Source organism: Epargyreus clarus, unplaced genomic scaffold (genome assembly GCF_041222505.1).
Source record: "Epargyreus clarus isolate Ecla_fem2 unplaced genomic scaffold, WU_Ecla_fem_2.2 ptg000012l, whole genome shotgun sequence".
NCBI lineage: Eukaryota > Metazoa > Arthropoda > Insecta > Lepidoptera > Hesperiidae > Epargyreus > Epargyreus clarus.
Genome location: NW_027332220.1, coordinates 8255238 through 8279574, shown reverse-complemented (window position 1 = coordinate 8279574; position 24337 = coordinate 8255238). Strand labels below are relative to the sequence as shown.

Sequence of the window (24337 nt, the reverse complement as noted above, 5' to 3'; positions counted from 1 at the left end):
TTCCATCCAGAGGTCTATTTTATATAACGCACCATCATTCACCACGCATCCTGTTTGATGTGAAACATCTATAGCCGCACGTAAAACCGATTTCTGGCGTGGCGTGGCGTGGCTACCATAGAGGATGGTGGTAGAATAAACATATTTATTCTAAAAAATTGATCTTTGGTGTAAAAATCGATTCTTCGATTAATGAATCTTAAAGTAACATCCCTAGTACGTAGTAATTGACACCGGATGTATTTTCGTAATTATTGTTCCCGTTGTTTCCGCTTCGTGTTTCAGATTAAGATTAACCTCTTGTGATGGGTTCAGCTTTTGTATTCAAAATGAAAAGGAAACAATTAATTTAATAGGTTCAATTGTCTGATGGTATAGGATTGCTTTTAAAATGTATTGTATATGATTTTCCTTAAAGAAATGTTAAAACCAATAACCTATTTAAATTTAATCTATTTATTATATCTAAATATAACTCAAAGGTGACTGACTGACATAGTGATCTATCAACGCACAGCCCAAACCACTGGACGGATCGGGCTGAAATTTTGCACGCAGGTAGTTGTTATGACGTAGGCATCTGCTAAGAAAGGATTTTGATCAATTCTACCCCCAAGGGGATAAAATAGGGGATGGAAATATTACTTTGTAACGCGAGCGAAGCCGCGGGCAAAAGCTCGTACATACATAAATAAGAGGCGACTATCTTAAGGTTGAGTATTGAGAACGCATCTGATTTTTTTATAGGTATACCTAACGATAAGGCGGACGGGTTACCTGGTGGAAAGTACTCACCGTCGCCTATGGACATTTAAAACACCAAAGGAGTCGCCAATGCATCGCCGGCTTTGAAGGAGAGCTCTTTTTGTACCCTTCTTGAAGAGTCCCATATCATAGCGCTCAGTTCTATAAGGAATTGGTTGCAGATGTCTATGTGGCAGTGATCATTTACCATCAGATGAGCTGCGTACTTGTTTGCTACTCTTAAGTTATAATTATTATAATAATACGAATATAATTATTAGAGTCAGCAAGACAATCACAAAATTAACATGACCTCATTCTTATTAACAGCAAATTGTTTAAATTATGTGTCACGGTTTGTCAAGTGAAGGTCGTAATTTAGGTGCATATCTGAAATAGTTTGTATATTTTTTTCATTGAACTGTAAGATTTCTTCATAAATATTTATTCATACATGACTGTAGGTAAATGTGTTATTACCAATTTGAAATATATGTATATAATGAACTTTACACAATTCGGAGTAAATTAAAGTATTTAAATATCTAAATATATATAAATCAAAGATGACTGACTGACATAGTGATCTATCAACGCACAGCCCAAATCACTGGACGGATCGGGCAGAAATTTGGCATGCAGGTAGATGTTATGACGTAGGCATCCGCTAAGAAAGGATTTTGATCAATTCTATCAATTCTGTTATCTCATAAAATAGGGGATGAAAATATTACTTCGTAACGCGAGCGAAGCCGCGGGCAAAAGCTCGTTTTTTATAAAGTTGAAGTTAACCTGGTCACTGCCACCCATGGACATTTGCATAAAACTCTTATAAAACAACCTATAGTTAATCACAAATGCATTGACACTCCCGGGGACTTTTCTGGCCGCCTCATATGTAAGTCAGTTGGCATCCACATACTCCTAAAAATTGAGGTTATGCCGCGTTTCGTTATGCGTTTTAATTATCGTTGTAGGTTTGTAACTTCAAAAGAATATCCATGTATTTTATACTAAAAGATAGACATGTAAGATATACTTTCAAATAACCAAAATTCCATCCAAATTGGATGAGTATTTTCTGATACAATCGCAGGCAAATTATACAGATATTTAACACGGAACGTTTTGTCTCTACCGAAAACTCTTTTAGATTTTTTTCAAAAAATAAATCTTGTCACTTTCTTTATACAATGTAGTTAGTTAAGATCGTTCACTTAGCAATCATATTTATCTCCCGCACATTATATACAAGAGCAATAAATCTACTATTACACGAGCGTACTTACTCTCGCGTAAACGAGATATTTCTTAATTAATCTCATTAAAATTATAATATTGTGGCGAAAGTTAGAATATTTTTAATAAAATCTATGTAATTATATCTGTATGTGAAGATCCCGCCCAGGTATGTTAGCGTTCGACGTCCTGTGTATTATTTGATTAATTAGTAGGGTACCGGTTTTCTATGTATTTTTAAATGCCGCCCATTAGTCAAAATTCGATCGTAACTCTTTTTTATTTTTTAAAATAAAAAAGCCAATGACGAATGATTGAAAAAAAATAATTTGTATAAAATAGTAATTGTAACACAAACTAAAAAAAAAACTTACTGCTTAAAACATAGCCTATGACGCTTGCACAATTTACGTCCGAATTCTTTGGCAGATGGCGTGCCAAAGAATGAGACATATACTCCAAAAACAACCCTCCCTACCCTCCAAAAACCTCCTTACGCAGTTGCTATTGGGTATATATTTTCGTTAAACTTTAAAGCTAGTCAAATTATGTTAGAAAACTTTTTATTATTTCATATCACTGCTTATGTGCATATATTATGCATATTCACCAGACTATTTTGCTTAAGATTAAGTGTACTTACCGAAGCACGAGAAATTCGAGAGAGAAGCTCGAGAACCGTTGTTCAAAATAAACAGTGTATAATAAAATCGTATTAAGAGATCTTAGTACAAAGATAAATGAATTTGCATGTTTACCGTACGCTATCTGAAGTTGAACCATTTTTTATGAAATTGTAGCTGTTTTTATTTATATTTACAGGCATAGAGCTTGTCAGACGCGTTCCGTGGCAGACAAAATACTACTTTCATTAACATTTAGTGTAACATAGCCGCGCATATACAGGACGTGGCTGTCAAAATATTGTAAAGACATTTTGAAGGTGGCAGAATTCATTATGGCCATAGATTAGTAAAGATTACTCACTCCTACCAAGAAAATGTATCCAGTTTTGAGAATTAAAATAGTTGCGTAAAAAAGTTTTGCTACGTATCCGTACTAAAATGTCCCTAAAATATTTGAAATACTTATTTATTTATTATGTAAATTACGCAGTATTAGTTATTTTTTCGTTAATTTTCTATAAAAATATTTTTTATTGGTCAAGAATTAAAAAAATAACTGACAAATCAGCCGTTGGTGGCTTCATTCAATTTCAAGCCGGCGAAGTTACTTATCAAAAATTTTGGCTCGATTCTGGCGGTATCACAGCCATACCTATTTCTACCTTGTAACAATAGTGTTAAGCGATGCTATGTTCTTGTTTGAAGGGTGTGGTAAGATAGTGCTTTTCTGAGGCATACCAGCTGCTGAGCGCTGCTCAGGCGTAGCGGCTTCTGTGGCCGACCTAAGGCAGGAATCTAATCTTATCTGAGGTTGATTAATAATAGCTTTAGTTTTAAAACTAAAAACCCCACTAAAATTCCACAAGGAAAAATGGTTAATCCTTATTCCTGATGATTCTGAAAATTCTAAGAATCGAGTTCAAGGATTCCGTTACATACATACATACACGTCAAGCTAATAAAAGCGTGGTAAAAAGGCTCTTTTTATGTCAGGGGGCCCTGAGTACGGGTGTCCAGCACCCTTAAGGTGAAGACAGAATAGGGTTATACCACCTTCAAAACTGTTATGGAATGTAATAAGTTAAGGTAAGTTACCACATCTGTTTTCCTGTTAACAATTGTAATTAATTACATTTTTTTTTCAAACACTGATCAAGTTTCCGATAACGTAACAACATTTACATTGTGTTAAACAAACAACGTGCAATTAAAGTTATGACGTAAGCGTATTAAATTATGTCCGAGTTGCAATTAAAACCGCCACATCGTTTGTTTTGCAATTTGATAAATCTAGGGCAGTGTTACTGATGATCTTTGTTAAGTATTTTATGTAATTACTAGGTAAACTGGGTAAATCTGATATTAATTGGCAGGGAAGTGAAGAGTAAGGTAGTGAACGGAGATTTACTGAGAACATACAGCGCTAAATATAAAATTTTTACTTCGCGTTGTGTCCTACAGAAATTTGGGAATAACAGTTGTTTTGTAATATACAAGTAGCAAACGAGCATGCAAAAACATATACACATATCTCAAAGGTATGTGAAGTCTACCAATACGCACTTCGCCAGCGCGGTGGACTATGGCCTAATCCTTCTCATTCTGAGAAGAGACCCGTGCCCAGCAGTGGGACAGTAATGGGTCGATGATGATGATGAAACGAGCATGCAGTTCACCTGATGGTACATAGCCCCCGCCGGTCATGTTAGATCCTGTGAACCCATTCCCAAAACCAGACAATACTAGAGTCTTACCTGATGATGTGTGGCTACCCCGGATTACGGATTAAGTTGGAATGCCTCAGATAAGTATGTTAGATCCTGTGAACCCATTCCCAAAACCAGAAAATACTAGAGTCCTACCTGATGATGTGTGGCTACCCCGGATTACGGATTAAGTTGGAATGCCTCAGATAAGTATGTCTCTCTTACCACACTCATCAACAGAACACTGAAGCCTAACACTGCCTTATTAGGCAAAAATGGGCGGTGGTGCTTCCAGAGTAGAAAAATAAAGAGTTCTACTTGTTTGCTAACCATTTTTTTAATAGCCCCCATTTTTGGCGCCATTGCATACTGAACCAGGTTACACTTAGAAACTTCGGGTACTTATTTTTAACGAGGTTTGCGTAGCATTAGATGACTTGCGGATCGCTGACTCGGTTACCCTTCAAACCGGAACACGGCTTAACACTTTGGTAACGGAAGTTACCATATCGTTACCTGATTTGCAGTTGTTTTTGCGTTTTGTTAACTTTGCGACCCAAATACTTGTTGCGTTGTTTTTTAGGTAAACTAGGAATTGGAGTGTAAAAAATCGGTTGAATTTCATGTAAGAAATTTTCAAAAACCATGTTACTCAAACCAATTAAATAATCATAACCATATAAAGTAAAAGCCTATATAGAAGTAAAAATAGGATGTACAAAGAAAATAGAATTGTAAGAAAGAAATAACTTAACATATAAATTAAATGTAGAAATTTAATAATATTACATAATTTATATGTAATTATTTAAATTGATTAAATAATCCACATCGATTCGTTGTATTAATACGTTTAAGATTAATTGAGTTTTGTCCTATCTGGACATTTGTATGTCTACTGAGTAGACAGACTGAGTAAGAAGTTATGGTTTCGCGTAAATACTACAATATTTTTATGCATTTAAACAAATTGCAATTGAGCAAACGATTAATATCCGAGAGTAAACACTACATATAAATTACTAGTTTTTGCCCGCGGCTTCGCCCGCGTAAAGAAAATAATATAACATACTAACATACATTAAACTGTAAATTCGTACCTTCAACTTTGCTAAAGATCATCACTCGATCAAATGCATAGTTTAAGATTCAATCTTTACTAATATCGATTAAAATAATCGATGTTTTGGGTCCGAAAGATCGATTCTTCGATTAATCGATCTTAGATCGCCATCCCTAGTTCCCGTGGGATTTCCGGGATAAAAACTATCCTATGTCCTTTCTCGGGTCCCAGACTATCTTTGTACAAAATTTCATTAAAATCGGTTCAGTGGTGTAGGCGTGAAGAAGAGACAACCAGACAGACAGACAGAGTTACTTTCGGATTTATAATATTAGTAAGGATGTGTTACATCGGCGCGCGCAACTCCGTCCCACGCAAAAAAATACTCTAATCTGTTTTCCCAAATACTTCAAAAATATTATTTTGAACTTAAATTTTAAACTCATTACCACATATGCTATTTTTTTTTAAGTTGTTTAAGAATTGATTTATTGTAATATTTACGACTTAGAAATGTAAGAATGAAATGATGAAATTATTTATTGCAAAATTTATGGTAGTTTATTACAATCTTTTAAGACCTTGGCGGTATTGCAATATTTATTTGTTTATTTTTATGAGGTGTAGCGTTGTATTTTTTGTAACATAGTGCTTTTACTCAACTGCCGAGTTTTTAACATATGAGATGTCGCTAGATTCGCCTAAATTTTGGCAGTTACCTAGGTTATATTTTGAAGATATTGTTTTTTTTTGTTTTAATATTAGTTTCTAGTTCTCATTATAATTATTTTAGATAAAACATCCGATTGTAAATGAGTGACCATTGAAACAGCTACCAGCTGCCCTTGAAACAGGGGTTCTACATGACATGATTCTTGTGGCTTGATGATCGCCTGTGTACCAAATTCAGCTGAGTCCTGGTAAATATATTATCATAATAATCAATCCATCACTGTCCCACTTCTAGGCACAGGTCTGTTCTCAGAATGAGAAGGATAAGACTATAATCCACAGCGCTGGCCAAGTGCGTATTATTGAATTCACATACCTTTGAAATCTATTTTTAAGATTTCTCAGGTAAGCAAGTTTTCCCGCGATGGTTTCCTTCGCCGTTTAAGCAAGTGATAATTAATGTTTAATACACACATAAGTTTAAAAAATCAGATGCGTGCATGGAATTTGAGCCTCGGACGCCTCGATCTAGAGGCAAAGTTTCTTAACCAGTAGGCTATCACTACACTATTATAGAAAGTGTAAATTTAATTACACTTAGTATCAGGATACGACACATTTTTGCGTAACACAGTAATATCCTAACTGAAATTAATACTTCCTCACTGCAAACGGAATGCAGTAATTCGCAACTTATGCAATACCTTAAAACCAACAATTCACTGATACTGTGATTTGATAAACTGTTTTTAAAAGCCGAGTTAAATCGTAGATTTAAAGTGGAGTTGTTTCTTCATTTTTAGCTTTAATGGTCCTAGACAAGAAAGAAAGACTACGCAAAATAAAACGATGATTTGATGTAAATAAATGATGTCTTATTATATCCTCATCCGTTATATATACAACTAGCTGACCCGGCAAACTTTGTACCGCCTCAAAATCTATTTATCATATATGTTTCATATAAAATATAGCCTATGTTGCTCGTGGATAAAGAATTTTTAAAATCGGTCTAGTAGTTTTTGAGCCTATTCATTACAATCAAACAAACAAACAAAGTTTTCCTCTTTATAATATTAGTAGAGATGTACCTTTTTTGTTTACGAGGGGGAAACTTTCAAAAGGTACCCTACGCCGTAGGGAGCGTCGCCGGGTTATCTGGGGTTTTTATCGCAATAAACCCCCCCCCCCCCCCCTGTGGATGTCTTCTCCGGGATGTCCGACGGAACACAACCGGAGTCCTCCAAGCGCGATGCTCCGATGGGGCTCTGCCCTGGGGAGCAGTTCTCGCTCCTCCCACACTATCTAGAGTTACGACGTAATGCGACATATCGCCGTCTTTCCCGGGTCTGATGTCTAATGTACCTATGCTTCGTCCGAAACTCTACTGTACTACAGAAATCGGTAGCCTTTCGTATCTATCAACATTTCGTTCAAGTCTTTTTTTATGGTCTAAGCCTGCTATGTAATAATACACTGTTTTATGTCATTACGCTATAAATGGCTATGTACAACATTGTACATTATTATATATGACGTACATACAGATATATATAAGATGTTACTTGAATCATTAATATCAGTAATTTAAGTAAATCAATATAGCAACTGTCAGGTTCAATTAAGTCTGATTTTGTTTAACTTAATTAGAAACAAAAGATATTTTGGTTATTTATATTTAACTCAAAGATAGCTTTTCATTTTTGAGAGAAAATTACGATAGTAAGTTTATTTAAACAACATATTAATTATACTTAAATAGGCATACTATACAACTTTTTTGCTCTTTTTCGATTACAGTGACACAAAGCAACCAAAATTAGTATTTTTCAAATATTACGTGGGATTTACGTTAATTTTAATAAAAAACTAATTAGGAATGCTGCACGTTCTCTCGAAAAATAATTGCTTAAGTCACTTTAATCGTAAAGGTGCGATATATTCAACAAACGCGATCACGTTAAGTCATCTAAGTGACGATTTCTCGCGAATCTCGAAAAATATGATGCATGTCATCGAGTGAGAACGGTACACGTCAGAGACAAGAGAAAACTTTAGTAAGTAAGTTTAGTAAAGTTAACTTACCGTGTGGTGTGGTTTAATCCGTTATTTAGTGTTGTGTGCGGCACATGGTCATTCGCGAAAACGAGAGTGGTCGGGTGTCGTCGACGCACACGGCTTCGTCACTGCGCGGTGGCGGCGTGGAGTTCTCGTAACTCCTACTCTTTACGGACTATGCGTCTGTCTTGTGTGGTAGTGCATGATGGTTAGTCTGTGGTGACTGCTTGTTTAGTGTGCAGCAGGTCTTGCGGTGGTAGGGTGGATGTTTGATGGTTTAAGTATGAGACGACTATCTTAGTGTTGAGGTGCGGCAATGCATCTGGGATAATTTATTGTAGAATGCGTTATATGTGGAATGTGTGCATGGCGGCAGTTACCACTTACCATCATGTAAATTGCAAGCACTGCGACCAAAAGAAACTACAGTTGACATTTTAATTGTAGAGATGTATGTGAAAAAATCTATAAGACTATTAGATTGCAATAAATTCTGTTTTTAAGAACCTTTTATATTATAAAAAACGGAATCGATGAAATATCGCATTATATTCTTTCCAATTCGCAATTGGCCAGCACGTTGCAGTCTTAAATCCATCACTGAAAGACTCGTGCCCAGCATTGGGACGATAATAATAATAATAGGTAATAATTTATTTCGGACGTAAATCCATATTTTGGTTAGTAACAATTTGTACTTAAAAGACAAATGTTAGTAACACACATTATACAGAAAACACACACAAATAATCCCATTCAACAATATTACTACTTGGCGGCAAGTTGTAACGGCCTCACGTGTAAATTGGTCCAATGGCCCAATATGGGGCCGTCACACCTCTCCGCCACAGTCTGTAGGAGTCTGTTAGGGGTGTCACGCACCCGTCACCACAGGGATGCCACTCGTTTGCGCATCAATGTGTAAAAGTCATCCACACTAGACTCCGCGAACATCCCTGAGGCACTACAGTGGCGCGGCAGCCCCATCAACGCCCTGAACGCGTTATTATATTGGACACGCAGGACGCTGTAAGTCTTTTTAGTATATCTGATCCACAACCTGCAAGTGTAAAAGGACTGGCAGTATGCCCTGAACAATGTTAACTTTACATCTTTAGTACACTTTGCGAACCTGCGAATCAACATATTACTTCTAACTGCCAGCGTCCTACGCTCCCTTTCTACATCCAAGTCGTCTTTTTGGTCTGCGGTGACCCAATGTCCCAGATATTTAAACTTGGATACTGATCTAAGTGGGTTGACATCATTCTTTAAGTCTAGATTGCCGGCGGCGATACACTTTCGACTGCGGAGATGAGATTAACTGATGAGAGGAATTCTGTCATTGCATGCACGTATGCGGCATTCCGTGAGAGGATTAGCATAATTAGATCTCGAATGTCTAGTTTATTTACGAAATACTTACTTTGATAAATTGTCAAAGTTTTAGTCATTTCAAAGAAATCGACAGTGTAATGTGTCGTAATTCGAAATACTATTGTACACATATCGGGAGGAGCAACAATAAACCATGGGTTCTCAAATTGTTCATGTATTAGCTAATTTTGGAATAATTTTCCACCGCTAGCGAATGGTGGGTGAAAATGTTTTTTTTTATAATTTAGCAGTAGCAGATGAGCATGCAGTCCACCTGATGGTAAGTGGCTACTGCCGCTCATGGACATCTGTAATCAACCCTAGATAGGATTAGATAATCCCACCTGAAGTTGGCCACAGATGCGCCGCTACTCTTGAGGACTAAGCTGGAACGCCTCGGAAAAGTATGTCTCCCACACCCTTCAAACCAGAACACAGCATCGCTTAACACTGCTGTTATGAGGCAGAAATGGTGCCGCCGGAGTCGAACCACGTAGGTTTCTTCCACCTTCAAACCCTGTCTTTTTATTTCTGTCTGCGAAATAAAAGAGGACTCGCAAATCGTCGTCGTCCATATTCAGCGTATTTGATAAAAGACAAATCAATCGTCTACCCCTAAAGCGTTGTAATGTAATTGATTCCTTTATACTCTCTACCTCACCTCTTAGGCCTTCATGGGACGTTATCTCCCACTTTGAGAAACACTGTATTATCGTAACAATTTTTCTGTTAAACAAAATAATATATACCAGTACTATAGGTAATTTAGTTCAAGACACGAAAAACTTTGATAACATAACTAATTTTAATGATACCCTTTTATTCATTTACTGTTAATGAAAACTTTTTTATAAACCACTTAAACTAATTAATACATTAAATTCAATTTAATTATAATAATCAGATGGTAAAGTTTATTAAAAGTTATAATGACATAGTAACATAAAATTTATAGAATGGATTGTAGTTTTTCTCCTGAAGCACCAATTCACACTTAGATATTGCCACGCTTTTATTAGTTTGGGTTGTATCTATGTCTGTATGTATGTAACGGAATCTTTGAACTCGATTTTTACCCACTTTGAACGGTCGGATTAATTTAAAACGTTTAACACTCATGAAGAACCGATGACAATACACGATTTTAATAATTTTATCTCATTCACCTCATTAGAATCGTCAGGAATCAGGATTAACGATTTTCCTTGTGTGATTTTAACGTGGTTTTTGGAGTTTACTCCTTAAGAAACGATTTGCGTTATAAGGCCCGGTACGGAAATTTTATGAGGAGTAAAATCAAGTGTAACACGAGAAGTTGTTTTTGCGTTTTGTTAACTTTGCGACCCAAATACTTGTTGCGTTGTTTTTTAGGTAAACTAGGAATTGGAGTGTAAAAAATCGGTTGAATTTCATGTAAGAAATTTTCAAAAACCATGTTACTCAAACCAATTAAATAATCATAACCATATAAAGTAAAAGCCTATATAGAAGTAAAAATAGGATGTACAAAGAAAATAGAATTGTAAGAAAGAAATAACTTAACATATAAATTAAATGTAGAAATTTAATAATATTACATAATTTATATGTAATTATTTAAATTGATTAAATAATCCACATCGATTCGTTGTATTAATACGTTTAAGATTAATTGAGTTTTGTCCTATCTGGACATTTGTATGTCTACTGAGTAGACAGACTGAGTAAGAAGTTATGGTTTCGCGTAAATACTACAATATTTTTATGCATTTAAACAAATTGCAATTGAGCAAACGATTAATATCCGAGAGTAAACACTACATATAAATTACTAGTTTTTGCCCGCGGCTTCGCCCGCGTAAAGAAAATAATATAACATACTAACATACATTAAACTGTAAATTCGTACCTTCAACTTTGCTAAAGATCATCACTCGATCAAATGCATAGTTTAAGATTCAATCTTTACTAATATCGATTAAAATAATCGATGTTTTGGGTCCGAAAGATCGATTCTTCGATTAATCGATCTTAGATCGCCATCCCTAGTTCCCGTGGGATTTCCGGGATAAAAACTATCCTATGTCCTTTCTCGGGTCCCAGACTATCTTTGTACAAAATTTCATTAAAATCGGTTCAGTGGTGTAGGCGTGAAGAAGAGACAACCAGACAGACAGACAGAGTTACTTTCGGATTTATAATATTAGTAAGGATGTGTTACATCGGCGCGCGCAACTCCGTCCCACGCAAAAAAATACTCTAATCTGTTTTCCCAAATACTTCAAAAATATTATTTTGAACTTAAATTTTAAACTCATTACCACATATGCTATTTTTTTTTAAGTTGTTTAAGAATTGATTTATTGTAATATTTACGACTTAGAAATGTAAGAATGAAATGATGAAATTATTTATTGCAAAATTTATGGTAGTTTATTACAATCTTTTAAGACCTTGGCGGTATTGCAATATTTATTTGTTTATTTTTATGAGGTGTAGCGTTGTATTTTTTGTAACATAGTGCTTTTACTCAACTGCCGAGTTTTTAACATATGAGATGTCGCTAGATTCGCCTAAATTTTGGCAGTTACCTAGGTTATATTTTGAAGATATTGTTTTTTTTTGTTTTAATATTAGTTTCTAGTTCTCATTATAATTATTTTAGATAAAACATCCGATTGTAAATGAGTGACCATTGAAACAGCTACCAGCTGCCCTTGAAACAGGGGTTCTACATGACATGATTCTTGTGGCTTGATGATCGCCTGTGTACCAAATTCAGCTGAGTCCTGGTAAATATATTATCATAATAATCAATCCATCACTGTCCCACTTCTAGGCACAGGTCTGTTCTCAGAATGAGAAGGATAAGACTATAATCCACAGCGCTGGCCAAGTGCGTATTATTGAATTCACATACCTTTGAAATCTATTTTTAAGATTTCTCAGGTAAGCAAGTTTTCCCGCGATGGTTTCCTTCGCCGTTTAAGCAAGTGATAATTAATGTTTAATACACACATAAGTTTAAAAAATCAGATGCGTGCATGGAATTTGAGCCTCGGACGCCTCGATCTAGAGGCAAAGTTTCTTAACCAGTAGGCTATCACTACACTATTATAGAAAGTGTAAATTTAATTACACTTAGTATCAGGATACGACACATTTTTGCGTAACACAGTAATATCCTAACTGAAATTAATACTTCCTCACTGCAAACGGAATGCAGTAATTCGCAACTTATGCAATACCTTAAAACCAACAATTCACTGATACTGTGATTTGATAAACTGTTTTTAAAAGCCGAGTTAAATCGTAGATTTAAAGTGGAGTTGTTTCTTCATTTTTAGCTTTAATGGTCCTAGACAAGAAAGAAAGACTACGCAAAATAAAACGATGATTTGATGTAAATAAATGATGTCTTATTATATCCTCATCCGTTATATATACAACTAGCTGACCCGGCAAACTTTGTACCGCCTCAAAATCTATTTATCATATATGTTTCATATAAAATATAGCCTATGTTGCTCGTGGATAAAGAATTTTTAAAATCGGTCTAGTAGTTTTTGAGCCTATTCATTACAATCAAACAAACAAACAAAGTTTTCCTCTTTATAATATTAGTAGAGATGTACCTTTTTTGTTTACGAGGGGGAAACTTTCAAAAGGTACCCTACGCCGTAGGGAGCGTCGCCGGGTTATCTGGGGTTTTTATCGCAATAAACCCCCCCCCCCCCCCCCTGTGGATGTCTTCTCCGGGATGTCCGACGGAACACAACCGGAGTCCTCCAAGCGCGATGCTCCGATGGGGCTCTGCCCTGGGGAGCAGTTCTCGCTCCTCCCACACTATCTAGAGTTACGACGTAATGCGACATATCGCCGTCTTTCCCGGGTCTGATGTCTAATGTACCTATGCTTCGTCCGAAACTCTACTGTACTACAGAAATCGGTAGCCTTTCGTATCTATCAACATTTCGTTCAAGTCTTTTTTTATGGTCTAAGCCTGCTATGTAATAATACACTGTTTTATGTCATTACGCTATAAATGGCTATGTACAACATTGTACATTATTATATATGACGTACATACAGATATATATAAGATGTTACTTGAATCATTAATATCAGTAATTTAAGTAAATCAATATAGCAACTGTCAGGTTCAATTAAGTCTGATTTTGTTTAACTTAATTAGAAACAAAAGATATTTTGGTTATTTATATTTAACTCAAAGATAGCTTTTCATTTTTGAGAGAAAATTACGATAGTAAGTTTATTTAAACAACATATTAATTATACTTAAATAGGCATACTATACAACTTTTTTGCTCTTTTTCGATTACAGTGACACAAAGCAACCAAAATTAGTATTTTTCAAATATTACGTGGGATTTACGTTAATTTTAATAAAAAACTAATTAGGAATGCTGCACGTTCTCTCGAAAAATAATTGCTTAAGTCACTTTAATCGTAAAGGTGCGATATATTCAACAAACGCGATCACGTTAAGTCATCTAAGTGACGATTTCTCGCGAATCTCGAAAAATATGATGCATGTCATCGAGTGAGAACGGTACACGTCAGAGACAAGAGAAAACTTTAGTAAGTAAGTTTAGTAAAGTTAACTTACCGTGTGGTGTGGTTTAATCCGTTATTTAGTGTTGTGTGCGGCACATGGTCATTCGCGAAAACGAGAGTGGTCGGGTGTCGTCGACGCACACGGCTTCGTCACTGCGCGGTGGCGGCGTGGAGTTCTCGTAACTCCTACTCTTTACGGACTATGCGTCTGTCTTGTGTGGTAGTGCATGATGGTTAGTCTGTGGTGACTGCTTGTTTAGTGTGCAGCAGGTCTTGCGGTGGTAGGGTGGATGTTTGATGGTTTAAGTATGAGACGACTATCTTAGTGTTGAGGTGCGGCAATGCATCTGGGATAATTTATTGTAGAATGCGTTATATGTGGAATGTGTGCATGGCGGCAGTTACCACTTACCATCATGTAAATTGCAAGCACTGCGACCAAAAGAAACTACAGTTGACATTTTAATTGTAGAGATGTATGTGAAAAAATCTATAAGACTATTAGATTGCAATAAATTCTGTTTTTAAGAACCTTTTATATTATAAAAAACGGAATCGATGAAATATCGCATTATATTCTTTCCAATTCGCAATTGGCCAGCACGTTGCAGTCTTAAATCCATCACTGAAAGACTCGTGCCCAGCATTGGGACGATAATAATAATAATAGGTAATAATTTATTTCGGACGTAAATCCATATTTTGGTTAGTAACAATTTGTACTTAAAAGACAAATGTTAGTAACACACATTATACAGAAAACACACACAAATAATCCCATTCAACAATATTACTACTTGGCGGCAAGTTGTAACGGCCTCACGTGTAAATTGGTCCAATGGCCCAATATGGGGCCGTCACACCTCTCCGCCACAGTCTGTAGGAGTCTGTTAGGGGTGTCACGCACCCGTCACCACAGGGATGCCACTCGTTTGCGCATCAATGTGTAAAAGTCATCCACACTAGACTCCGCGAACATCCCTGAGGCACTACAGTGGCGCGGCAGCCCCATCAACGCCCTGAACGCGTTATTATATTGGACACGCAGGACGCTGTAAGTCTTTTTAGTATATCTGATCCACAACCTGCAAGTGTAAAAGGACTGGCAGTATGCCCTGAACAATGTTAACTTTACATCTTTAGTACACTTTGCGAACCTGCGAATCAACATATTACTTCTAACTGCCAGCGTCCTACGCTCCCTTTCTACATCCAAGTCGTCTTTTTGGTCTGCGGTGACCCAATGTCCCAGATATTTAAACTTGGATACTGATCTAAGTGGGTTGACATCATTCTTTAAGTCTAGATTGCCGGCGGCGATACACTTTCGACTGCGGAGATGAGATTAACTGATGAGAGGAATTCTGTCATTGCATGCACGTATGCGGCATTCCGTGAGAGGATTAGCATAATTAGATCTCGAATGTCTAGTTTATTTACGAAATACTTACTTTGATAAATTGTCAAAGTTTTAGTCATTTCAAAGAAATCGACAGTGTAATGTGTCGTAATTCGAAATACTATTGTACACATATCGGGAGGAGCAACAATAAACCATGGGTTCTCAAATTGTTCATGTATTAGCTAATTTTGGAATAATTTTCCACCGCTAGCGAATGGTGGGTGAAAATGTTTTTTTTTATAATTTAGCAGTAGCAGATGAGCATGCAGTCCACCTGATGGTAAGTGGCTACTGCCGCTCATGGACATCTGTAATCAACCCTAGATAGGATTAGATAATCCCACCTGAAGTTGGCCACAGATGCGCCGCTACTCTTGAGGACTAAGCTGGAACGCCTCGGAAAAGTATGTCTCCCACACCCTTCAAACCAGAACACAGCATCGCTTAACACTGCTGTTATGAGGCAGAAATGGTGCCGCCGGAGTCGAACCACGTAGGTTTCTTCCACCTTCAAACCCTGTCTTTTTATTTCTGTCTGCGAAATAAAAGAGGACTCGCAAATCGTCGTCGTCCATATTCAGCGTATTTGATAAAAGACAAATCAATCGTCTACCCCTAAAGCGTTGTAATGTAATTGATTCCTTTATACTCTCTACCTCACCTCTTAGGCCTTCATGGGACGTTATCTCCCACTTTGAGAAACACTGTATTATCGTAACAATTTTTCTGTTAAACAAAATAATATATACCAGTACTATAGGTAATTTAGTTCAAGACACGAAAAACTTTGATAACATAACTAATTTTAATGATACCCTTTTATTCATTTACTGTTAATGAAAACTTTTTTATAAACCACTTAAACTAATTAATACATTAAATTCAATTTAATTATAATAATCAGATGGTAAAGTTTATTAAAAGTTATAATGACATAGTAACATAAAATTTATAGAATGGATTGTAGTTTTTCTCCTGAAGCACCAATTCACACTTAGATATTGCCACGCTTTTATTAGTTTGGGTTGTATCTATGTCTGTATGTATGTAACGGAATCTTTGAACTCGATTTTTACCCACTTTGAACGGTCGGATTAATTTAAAACGTTTAACACTCATGAAGAACCGATGACAATACACGATTTTAATAATTTTATCTCATTCACCTCATTAGAATCGTCAGGAATCAGGATTAACGATTTTCCTTGTGTGATTTTAACGTGGTTTTTGGAGTTTACTCCTTAAGAAACGATTTGCGTTATAAGGCCCGGTACGGAAATTTTATGAGGAGTAAAATCAAGTGTAACACGAGAAGTTGAGGCGTAACGTAGAAAGAGACAAACATATATATCTGTAGGATTGAACGTGTAAAAGAATGAGATGGAATACATTACACAGCGTATCTCATTCTCGGGGTCTCCTCTTTGCGCGATACTTCGTAGTCTCACTGTATAGTTCACTACCTCCAGTCTGAGAGTTGAATGTGTGCGTATGTTTGTACGTGTGTGTTGCGCGCCTGCGTATTACGATAATTACAGTATTTAAGAATGATATTATAATTCAAAGTGAAAGAAATCAATCATCCTTAAATTGGATTTGTATAAATTGAACACAATTATTATTATTATTTATATTATTTTGTAACATACTTTATGTAATACGCATTATTGAAGTAATATAAATAATCCGAATAATTACAGATATATGTTTGTTTCTCTTATCATTTTAGCAGATGCGTTCATTTACCCTTTTTTTCTATTCGATATATATCATAATTATCGTTCGTAAGGAGTAAACTCCAATCGTGCGTCGTAGCTGACACACACACACACTTTTTTTAGTTTTTAAACTATAATAATTTTTGAGTTATGACATTTATCAAACACTGCTGTGTTCTGGTTTGAAGGGTGTGGGTAGATAACGAGATATTCCGATTTAATCGAGCTCCGGTAGGACTCCTGATGTCACTAGACATCTGTAATCAACCTTGATAGTTAATTTTTGCAATTAAGTATATTACTTTTTTTTATTAATAAAAGAGCCAAAATGTTTTCAAGTTTTCTATAATTTTAAATGTCTCTGAGAACTTAAGTTCAATTTCAAACACAAATTTAAATCATTTCCTCATTCACGCAGCTTGAACTTCCTGTCACCCATTCGCTAACATATTGATGTAAAGTTTTATGGATATTAATGATGCACTGCATCATACATTTATACTGATAAACAGATTGCAACTAGCAGTCACTTATTTAAAACCCTGTCACCCCAAAGGTGGATTTACATTTGTCAGTTTACAATTCGATACCCAAATATTTACGTTATTTTTTGTCTGTCGCCATGTGGGAATAAGTCAGCATAAAACTGTTGTCGGAAAAAAATGTCGTCTAAGACAAATCTCCAAACGAACGCAACCAGAGTCCTCTTAGCGCGTTGCCCCGTCGGGCTCCGGCCAGGTGAGCTTGCCGTCCGCAACCCCGGAAGCGCCTCTTAGTCTCGTCGACTCTCGCCTTAGTCGCCTCTTACGACAGGCAGGGGATATACTGTAGCCCTATTCTGGTCCCGAAACTACAGGGACAAAATCTACCGCCCTAGGCTCCAGCTAAGTCTATTAGTAAATTCGCAATTATGTCATCCATTCGCAAACATATTGAAGTAAAGTTTTATGTATTAAAGATGTAGTATAACAGATTGCAATTAGCAGTCAGTTGGAAACGATCGTGCAAATGTTCTACAAACACACCATGTTTGATCATTGTGAGCGAACTGTTAATAGCTTCCCCCTTTCCTTATGTACTGTGATGGTCATTTCGTGACGAGGCGGTTAAATGTACTAAATAAGTAGCTGACGGCTCATTGGTACAGACTTTGACGAGGGAGTTCAGGGTTCGAATCCCATTAAGCAATCCAACACCAAAAAAACTGCATCAATTAACAAATTTTTACATGATTTCGTCAGAGGGCGGATAATGTTTTTTGATTGTATATATGTTTGTATGCATTTTTGGCTTCATTATATAGACAAAATGGCTTGACGAAATTTAAGATTTTATGACATGTATAGTTATCGCCAAAGTGCTAGTCCGCTCTGAAGTTGTTCCGAGCAGGTGAAGTCATACAATTTGCTATGGCGACGCGATTCATTTCTATATTCAGAGCGGACTAGCAGTTTTACGCGGGCTATACCTACTTAATTATAAACTTCGGAAAGTTTGGTCTCCTTTACTACAACCTTCAGACCAGAACACAGCAGCGTTGTTGTTATTAGGAAGAAATAGGTATAGCGGTGGTCGTACTCGAACCACAAAAGATTCTATCACCTACATTGGAAGGTGATGGATCGATTGATCGATTGACGCCGATCTGCGTTCGTTAAAGCAACCAGTTCGTCAGTTTATTGACACACACTTCCTGTACACGTAACAGGAGGCAAATAGAAAGCGAAGTAATTTCCCTGTGAGTAATCTTGATCAAGTGTACGCACAACTTGGATACGTATCTCTTATGTACATATATGCAACAAAATTTGTATTTTTAAAACAATATTTTATTTCACTGCTGTAGTGGTAATATAAATGGTGTTAAGATGTATCCAAAATGAGTTGACATGACATGTTGTAGTATGTACTGCATCTGTGCACATCAGATTTGTGGTTCGACTCCGGCGGCACCACCGCTACACCTATTTCTGCCTCATAACAGCAGTGTTAAACGCTGCTGTGTTCTGGTTATAAGGGTGTGGTAAGGGAGACATACTTTTCCGAGGCGTTCCAGCTTAGTCCTCAGGGGTAGCGGCGCATCTGTGGCCGCACTCAGGGAGGAATATCTAATCCTATCTGGGGCTGATTACAGATGTCCATGGGCGGCAGTAGCCACTTACCATCAGGTGGACTGCATGCTCGTCTGCTAATCCCATATTATATATAAAAAAAAACACTTGTATAGTTGAGGCATCGTAATTACCACCGACAAAGTCCATCATCAAATCAGCTCTAATTATCATAATATCGTTATCATTGACGTCATAAAAGGATGCCCTTCATCTGAATTATGTTTAATTATCTGACACCTAAATTTTTAACTTCCAATAACAATAGTACAATTCCAATTACAATTGTATATAAAGATTATGTTATGTACCATTGTAGTTTAATAAAAAAATAACTTGTATAAATTTATTCATTTATAATTTTCCTCGTATTAATTTACGATTTTATAAAAAATAAATAAAATCGTAAATTAATGTGCACAACGCCATCTATAATTACACTAAGTATTTATATTCTTCCAATCCTTGCAACCCTTCCAAACAAAACTGCTATATTTTTTGTAACAATTCGCTAAAATTGATCCTAGATTGATAGGATTTTTAAAATAACATTTTCTGAGGTTTTCTTTATTTTGAAGCGGATCATAAGCGATTCCAGAAGAATTAACTAGTTTAAAAAACAGTTGCGTGAGAATACGTCTATAATGCCTATCTCACTTCACGCTCGTAAAATGTATACCTACACCGCAATCGAATTACTTTTCTTATGACCAATTTTGAACTCTACCATGCAACACTTTTATTAGAAATTCGCTGAATTTATATCCAAAATCACCATTTTCCTCATGGCTTATCATGATGTCTAGACGGCCGTAATGATTTTTGTTTTATTGATACTTAACTTAAATAGATTGGTTGGTTAATAACATGATTGAGTGATATTTTTGGATTCACAATAATTTAGCTGCAATTTTTCTCGTTACAGGTATGAATCTCCAAATGCAAAGAGGCTAACTAATACGGGATTTATCTGCATATTATGTTAATATGGTATGTATTTACACGATTTAGGATTGTGATTACGTTTGTATTATACAAAATTTTGAAGATATTGAGATGAAATTTTGGAGTTTGGAAATTGTGATAATAGGTTTATTCTTTGATGTCAGCACTATGAAAGGATTATGGTCTGCGTATACAAAGTTGTGGGTAACCAACTAATGGTATAAGATATAACCATTACTGTCCTACTGCTGGACACCGGTCTCTTCTAGAAGTGGAAGAGGTTTAGGCCATAGTCCACCGCGTTGACCAAATGCGAATTGGTAGACATCACATACCTTTGAAATATTTTTTCAAAATTTTCAGGCATACAGATTTCCTCCAGATATTTCCCTTCAATATTTAAGCAAGTGATAATTAATTTCTAATAGACACATAACTTTAAAAAATCTTAGGTGCAATTATAACCTGTCCCTGTAGTTTCGGGACTAGAATAGGGCTACGGTATCCCCTGCCTGTCGTAAGAGGCGACTAAAAGGGGGCTTCCGGGGTTGCGGGCGGTAAGTGTGGGAGCTCGAACCGCTCGGTAAGCGACCCCGGGAAGGACGGCGGTATGTGTGGTCGCATACCGTTGTGCACACCAGACGGTGTGGCGAGCGTCACGCTCACCTGGGAGGAGCCCGATGGGGCAACGCGCTAAAAGGACTCCGGTTGCGTTCCTCTGGAGATCCCGGACTCCTCTACGCAGCGCAGAGGACGGCCACCGGGGGGGTTTTAGTGCGGTAAGAATCCCACATAACCCCGTGCCGCTCCCACGGCACAGGGTACCTTTTGAAGGTTTCCCCCTCGTAACAAAAAAAAAAAAAAAGGTGCAATTATAACCTGATAACTGATTCTTATAATTAAATCATATACGATATAGATACATATAAGAAGATGCATATAAGACGGTATGTATAAGAGTAAACCAAATTAACAAGAAATCTTATATTCATTAGACAGTTGTTTTACCGATGCAGATCATGAGGCGAGTGAAAGTGAAGTGAAGTGGAGTGGAGTGTACCGAACACTTGGCTTCACTTTCAGCAGTAATGCTGACCTTACAGATTGCTCGCGCGATTAATTGTGGATCCACTGACGTGAGAGCAGACATATGGCGTTTATACTCTATTATTTAATAAATTTTATTAATTATTTGGTGTTGGAGATCATAGATGGCGTTAAACTTTATGATATTGATATATTACATTAGTGAACAAAATGCCATGTGTTGAATTAGTCCATTGAAATTACAATTTTTGGCCCTTAGCGGGCAAAGTCAGAGGACGCAATTTACTCTTTGGGTGTTTTTAAAACCAAGATTTTGGGGTCGTAACTCTTATGCCTTGGCTAACATTTTGAAAAGGGGGTACAATATCACAGAAAATTTGTAAGGACAATGATAGTCTTAAATTATTTGCAATTTAGAACCAAAATAAAAAATATAATAATGAAAATACTTTTACTCCAGTGATGTTACCGAAAATGACGTCAGAGTATTTTTATAGAGGGGTTTTCAAGGAATAATTTTGACTATATTTTTTAATAACTCCCTGTTTTCTACACATAAAACGGCATCTGTTTTTCGATGCGTTCATGCGTACAGCGTGGTTTAGCTGCAACTGCGGGGAAAATTTTATGGCAATGCGTTGGTATAATTTTCTCAACGCTTCCTGTTATAAATTTTATTGTGTTGTACACCTCTTACATATTGATTACGAAAGCAGTGGATAGGCTAGTGGTTAAAATTCACTTTTCAGTTGCAGGTCCGAGGTTTCGAAACTCGGGCATGCAGGACTCCGGCATCTCTGATTCTTCAAAGCGTATTAATATATCAATCATCATATATCAATGAATTATTATATAGCTAACGTAAATCACAATAAATTATCGTGAGGATTTTTTTTGTTTACGAGGGGGGAAACCTTCAAAAATTACCCGACGATGTGGGAGCCACGCCGGGTTATGTGGGATTTTTACCGCACTTAAACCCCGCTTGTTGGAGAACTTCGGGATCTCCGAGGGAACACAACCAGAGTCCTCCAAGCACGATGCCCCGATCGGGCTCTGCCCTGGGGGGGGGGGGTACCTTTGGCTCCTCCCACACCATCTGGTGTTTACGACGGTATGCGACCACACATGCCGTCCTTCCCGCGGTTGCTTGCTGGACGGTTCGAGCTCCCACTTTTGCTGCCCGCAACCCCGGAAGCCCCCTTTTAGTCGCCTCTCACGACAGGGAGGGAATACCGTAGCCGTATTCTATTCCCGGGACTACAGGGATATCGTGAGGAAACCTACACGCCTGAGAGATTTTTACAAAAAAATAAAGGAGTGTGGAATTTATCAAATCGCACTTGGCACTTTCCTCTCACTCTAAGAGGAAATCCGTGAATAATAATGGATGGACGACCACATATTGATAGGTATGTCGAATCCAAAACATCTAATATTTCAATATTAAACCTACATACATACAATATTAATTGAATTTTGATGGAAAGTCTCGTCGATTACCCTTTACAAACACACTGACACGTGATTTATATTCACATTAGATATTCGTGTTAAGTATGTTGATTTTTTTTCACTGGCCTGAAGTGACGCTTACAGATTTATCTGAGCGGCAGTTACTTAAAATCAGGTGTACTGTACTGCACGCCTCTTTGCTATTACATTTTTTTTTTTTTATAATATAAGAGTGGCAGACGAGCATGCAGTCCACCTGATGGTACGTGGCTACTGCCGCCCATGGACATCTGTAATCAACCCCAGATAGGATTAAATATTCCTACCTGAGGTCGGCCACAGATGCGCTGCTACCCCTGAGGACTAAGCTGGAACGCCTCGGAAAAGTCTGTCTCCCTGACCACACCCTTCAAACCGGAACACAACAGCGCCTAACACTGCTGTTATTAGGTAGAAATAGGTGAGGCGGTGGTGCCGCCGGAGTCGAACCGCAAAGGGTTCTACCACCTTCAAAAAAATCTTATAGTTACATAAAAAATCTTGAACATAACGCCGTACAAACTTGATTTCTAAGCTTGAATGTAAATAGGTAATTTAGTTTTTTGCGTATGAACTAGATTTTTGCGTATGCAATCCTCTATGTATACCTAGTTGAAGAATATGTTTATTGCGTGTGTTGTAAGATGTTGTCGGAGGACTTTTTGTATTCGCTATCTAGTAGGTTACAACGTTTTATAATGTTCTATGCGTATCGCTACCTGTTTTAAAACATGAGTTTTAACCATTAAGATAACGTAATGTTTTTTGTATTTTATTTCCTTTATTTAGACCGTCATAACTAACATAATTATCTTTCGAAGCGGACTTATTGGTGGTTGTCATAAAAAAGTATTTTTGTTTGGTTTAGGTGGATGTTTTTATTTTATAGACACCTAAAGTCGTATTTAAACTGTCTGTAAACGATGCGTGTTTAATGTACCGAATTTTTGAGATTTTCTTAATTGTATTCTAGTTTTGCTTTAGAGTTTCTAGTTTATTTTCGAGTTATAACAAGTTATTTACAATTGTTCGGACTGATTTATTCCGTTTGCATAGTCATCTTTTTTGTAGTCTCAATTCATACGTAAAATTACCTTTTTTGTTCTTTTCAATCTTCTATATAACCTTCCTTTCTTATTCAGTCCCTTAGAAATTAATTGTGAAAAATATTTGCTGTGTCTTCATCGAAGATTCTACGATATACTCGTAATTATATAAAGAACTATTGCATAGTACCACATTTTTCTAGAAACATCCTTTAAGCGTTTAATATGTGCGTTTAAAGTCAGCTAAGTAGGTCGTAGGGTTATGACATTTGCAGTATATTTTCTACTGTCTTTGAAATAACCTAAGGTTGTCAGGTCAGGAAGTGTATGGGCCGTGCATTGCACAGTAATGCTGGTAATGCAACCACTGTAACTGTGGGCGGGGCCGACTTTTGTAAAGTATTTAAATTTGTCCACTGAAAATTAAAATAAATTTGTATACGATGAACTCGAGGTTAATGGAGTGACTCAACGGGGTCACTCAAGTTAATTTGTGTTTAAATAATTATATTTTATTTATAATAATAAAAGG

The 24337-nt window shown here is 36.7% G+C and overlaps 2 protein-coding genes across 2 annotated transcripts in view; one reads left to right on the top strand and one right to left on the bottom strand.

Moving 5' to 3' along the window:
• LOC140746305 (uncharacterized) overlaps nucleotides 1-8231 on the bottom strand; it is a 33114-nt gene extending 24883 nt beyond the window's left edge. The window contains exon 1 of the mRNA XM_073078410.1: nucleotides 8136-8231. The gene's annotated coding sequence lies outside the window, so the exon portion shown is untranslated. The remainder of the gene's footprint in view (nucleotides 1-8135) is intronic.
• Nucleotides 1-24337, top strand: part of Flo2 (flotillin-2) — a 398911-nt gene that overhangs the window by 214718 nt on the left and 159856 nt on the right. The gene's annotated exons all lie outside the window — the stretch shown is intronic.